Source organism: Carassius auratus, chromosome 7 (genome assembly GCF_003368295.1).
Source record: "Carassius auratus strain Wakin chromosome 7, ASM336829v1, whole genome shotgun sequence".
In the NCBI taxonomy this organism is placed as follows: Eukaryota; Metazoa; Chordata; class Actinopteri; order Cypriniformes; family Cyprinidae; genus Carassius; species Carassius auratus.
In genome coordinates, this window is record NC_039249.1 from 2,048,782 (window position 1) to 2,053,574 (window position 4,793).

The 4,793-nt window shown below is 38.6% G+C and overlaps 1 long non-coding RNA gene across 1 annotated transcript; it reads right to left on the reverse strand.

Annotated features, from left to right (window-relative positions):
- Window positions 1-384: 384 nt before the first annotated feature.
- LOC113105487 (uncharacterized) lies at window positions 385-1,695 on the reverse strand. Its single transcript, XR_003292364.1, has 3 exons — window positions 1,377-1,695; window positions 1,202-1,291; window positions 385-777 (listed from the first exon to the last, which is right to left on the reverse strand). It is a non-coding gene; the product is annotated as an uncharacterized LOC113105487 (long non-coding RNA).
- Between the last annotated feature and the right edge of the window lie 3,098 nt (window positions 1,696-4,793).

The window sequence follows — 4,793 nt, forward strand, 5'->3', positions numbered from 1 at the left end:
CTTATCTTGCTTTCATAACAGATAACACATTTATCTACATTTGGAAAAAAAACTTACCAATTTCAACTTTTTTACCCTTTGTTTCGTCCAAGAATGCATTAATCTGCTCAACCAAATACAAATCACGGTTGCACTTTAATTTACAGTATGTGTACTAACATGTACTTATAGTGTACTTACAGTGTATTTATCTAAGAAAGTTCTGGTAATACAAGTGTGATCTTTCGGTGCTTTGAACAGATCTAGATTTTAAAGGTTCTGGACTACGCCACCTGGTGCCTCTCACACCAGGATATACTTTACACCTGAACTGCTAAATACCTGATTTAAGGCGAGCAGATTCGTCGAAGTACACATAAGATGAACTAGACAGAGACGTGTTCTCAGTAGAAAAACAGTAACAAAACTTTATTATACAATGGTATCATTAAAAGAGCCACACCGTCATCCTAGAGACACATTACTAATAGAGACTAGACCTGGCATTAGCTGTTACAGGGGACAATGTATGATTACCAATTAAACTAGAAAATACTGATTCGCTGGCAAGGCAGGTTACCTGTCCGAGATACGCGTGACGTTCACCACCCGTGCTCTGGAACCTGGAGCCCACGATCCCATGCATCCACACACACGCACACACACACACGCACACACACACCACCACAAGCCGATGATTCAAACAAGATTGTGAAGTGCAATTTACCACTACAATACGTGGTGCAGGGTGTGGGGACGGAACCAGGAACCTCTCTTGTGAGCAGCTACGCTAATACTCTGGAAAGACAAGGAAAAGAACAAGTTAGTTATCACTAGAAAAATGGATAGAGAAATGTAACGCTATACACTACTAGCACAGCCAATACCACATCAGTCAGACAGAGCAGTAGACGGAGGCTACGGCAAAATAAACAATAAAGAAAAGAAATATATAAAACTTAATTCAGGCAAGGCAAAGCAGCAGGAGCAATCTGCCTCAATGTTGACATATGAACTGACACGGTGGAAAAACAGGCCTTTGCGCTGGTCTTCACAACCCTACACACAGCATATTCATTAAATGCATTTATATTAAGAGTTGACAATAAAACAGTCATACAATATGTCAGGGCAACACAATCAGACTCATTGTACATGTGTTCAAAAGCTTTTAGTCCTAACACACTGGATCTACTCATAACACAATAAACAAACTTTTTACCTTCTAGGACCTTCAAAAGCACACAGCGCGATTACCCGGAAGCGTCTGGCAGTAACGTTACAGCTACACGGCGGGTACTTTGCCCCAGACCTGTGTGCAAATGTGTGCATTAAAAAGCATATATCCCAACAACGACACCCACATTATAGTTAACAATAAAATACACAAATAATACCTTCTTGATGCTAGTAAATTGTGGTAAAGCTACCCGGCGTGTGCTTTGCCCAGGACCTTCAGCAATACACAGCGCGATTACCCGGAAGCGTCTGGCAATCAGTAAAACACTTTGACACAGGAGAACCACATACCCAAGCAGCAACAGGACTAAAAACGTATCGTGCGTCAGAGAATATCTCTAAGCTCAACAGGCAGACGATTTTATAGCAACTGGCCAGACACAAATGAGTTGTTTAGCCACTCACGGCTAGCTGAGTGACGTCAGGGGGTAACCGTAGCTGCAGAGGGACAAACTTCAACCAGACAGCGATTACTCTGCCGGTTACACAAGGTAACTACATGGGGTAGGGTTAGGTTTAGGAGTAGGTTCAGGGTTAGTACCTAGTTATTACATAGTTATTGTAATTACTATAATAAGAACATAGTATGTACATGAGGAACAGGACTGTAAGATAAAGTGGTACCCAAATCACTCCCGCAATTAGCCACATCAAAGTTAGCACATGAATCATCATCTCTACAGCTTTCTACAGTCGTTTCTGACAAATCATCAAATTCTTCACTTTGCCCATCATGTGTCTCATTTTCCTGGATCATTTTTTTCTGAATCACCACAAACATCTCCCTTGCTAACAACATCACTACAACTTGGAAGCTCAGCATCATTTACAATATTATCAGAAGCATTTTGCCTTCCTCTTCATGATTACGCGCTTTGAATTTACCCGCATTCAAAGCCCCGTAAAGTCTCCGTACTAGCGTACACTATCTATGAGCCCTCTCCATGAGATACCCGGAAAGACAAATTGAGCGTTTTAGCGGGAGAGCTCAAAAACATGTAAACATGTCTTCTAAAAGATAGCACATGTTTAAGTGCAGCGATCTTACAACCCAATGAAATTTCTTTTACAGCACCGGCAATTTAGTCAGCTCTTTAATGATACTCTCATTACCAACGAAAGGGGGTACATTAGAGATGACAAATTTAGTTGCCGGTGCCGAAAATGGTGTAATAGGCACGTACGTTTCATTGATCCATATTTCGCTTTCAATCAAGGTTTTCACCTGATTTTCAATTTTTTTTTAAACGGCTACTGCCTTATTCATTCTTGAAGCCGAACTAATATTTTCATGACCAACTTTGGCTCCGACAGAAAGGAGAACATCCTAAATAGACGTGTTCGCCTCCGGTGTACATCTGAAACCATTCCAGATGGAGACTTTGCTCCCCACATAATATGACAATAAAAACCTACCCTAAACAAACTCAGAGAGAGAAAGAGAGAGAGAGAGATTTGGTTTTCTAAAAGCCTTTTTCGGATCAATACAGTTCAAAAGTGTTTCAATTACTTTCTCATTTCAAAATACAAATGACAAAACAATAAATGAATAAAACATTTGACTTGTATTTTAACTTTTATCCGAACATATCTGTTTTTAAGCAGAATGACATCACTATCAGCTACGTCATTTTTTCAGTTCAGAGTTTGTTTTCTTCTGTTCACAGATTCCCCCCATACCTACAATGACTGTGACTCCAGACACTACAGTATTCACTGGAGAGACAGTCACTCTGACGTGTTTTATTCAGTCTTATTACAGTCACTGGAGATATGAGTGGAGATATGAGTGGTATAAAGGAAACACATGCATTCAAGTGTCACAGACGTTTGATCATTACACTGTAGACAGAGACACTCTCACTATCAGAGGAGCTACTAGATCTGATCAGGGTCAGTACTGGTGTAGAGGACAGACATATGGAGGATCAGTCTCACAATGGAGCTCTGTTTTTCTCTCTGTGATGGGTGAGTTGAATATCATTGTCCTCCTGAACTCTCTCTAGGTAACACTATAGTAAAGATGCATGAATAATAATGTACTAACACTTGAATTAATACTTACTTCAACATGAACTCATGATTAGTGATGACATGAGCAAATTATTAATCAATCAAGAGCATCTTTGACTGAAGTCATATGGATTCATGAAGAACTCAGAGAGAGAGTGAGAGAGAGAGAGAGATTTGGTTTTCTAAAAGCCTTTTTCGGGTCAATATGGCAGATGCTTTTATTGAAACCTCTGACTGAAAACAGTCCCATCTACAGGCCAGAACAGGAACTGTTCAATAGTGTTTCAATTACTTTCTCATTTCAAAATACAAATGACAAACAATGAATGAATAAAACATTTTACATTCATTTTAACTTTTATCTAAACATATATGTTTTTAATCATAATGACATCACTACCAGCTATGTCAGATTTCCAGTTAAGAGTTTGTTTTCTTCTGTTAACAGATTTCACCATACCTACACTGACTGTGACTCCAGACTTTACAGTATTCACTGGAGAGACAGTCAATCTGAAGTGTGTGATTGAGTCTTACTGTGACTGGAGATATGAGTGGTATAAAGGAAACACATGCATTCAAGTGTCACAGACTTCTGATCATTACACTGTAGACAGAGACACTCTCACTATCAGAGGAGTAATTACATCTGATCAGGGTCAGTACTGGTGTAGAGGACAGAGAGATGGAGGAACAATCTCATCAGTATCAAGATCTGTTTATCTCTATGTGAAGGGTGAGTTGAATATTATTGTCCTCCTGAACTCTCTCTAGGTAACACTACAGTAAAGATACATGAATAATAATATACTAACACTTGAATTAATACTTACTTCAACATGAACTCATGATTAGTGAAGACATGAGCAAATTATTAATCAGTCAAGAGCATCTTTGACTAATCATATGGATTCATGAAGAATGCAGTCTTAACTACATGTTAGTACATGTTTGATAGTTAATGCATCAACCGGACCCACTTTATATTAAGTGGCCTTAACTACTATGTACTTACATTTTAATTAATAATTTATTACAATGTACTTATTGTGTACATACTTATATAAAAAAACTACATGTAATTACATCTGTATTTAATTTCTGTAATTACATTTATAATTACACTGTTGACCTATACTTTACACCTTAACCCACCCTTAAACTTACCCATACCTCCAACCCTCTCCCTTAGCCAGTGGCGGACTGGGACAGTAAATCAGGCCGGGAATTTGACTTCACATAATAATCCATATTAACTATGCAGCCATCAATTGTATGTCCCATTCATCACAGTCCTACTACTGATGACCTTATAAATCATAAAACCACATATTTTTCTAAGAGTATAGCCAGCATGTTTAGTTTTGCTTATAGCTTAAACTTTACCTGAAGGTTCCTGCTCGGACTCAAAAGCTGAACTGTCCACCCTGTCTTGTTCAAAGCAGGAGCACTTGCAGCACTAGTGCTACTGTTGCTTCCTTCGTCACCTTCAAAATAAATAAGCATTGTACACTAGGCTAATATTGTAGGCTAGAAATGGAAAATTAATTTCTGGTCAATTT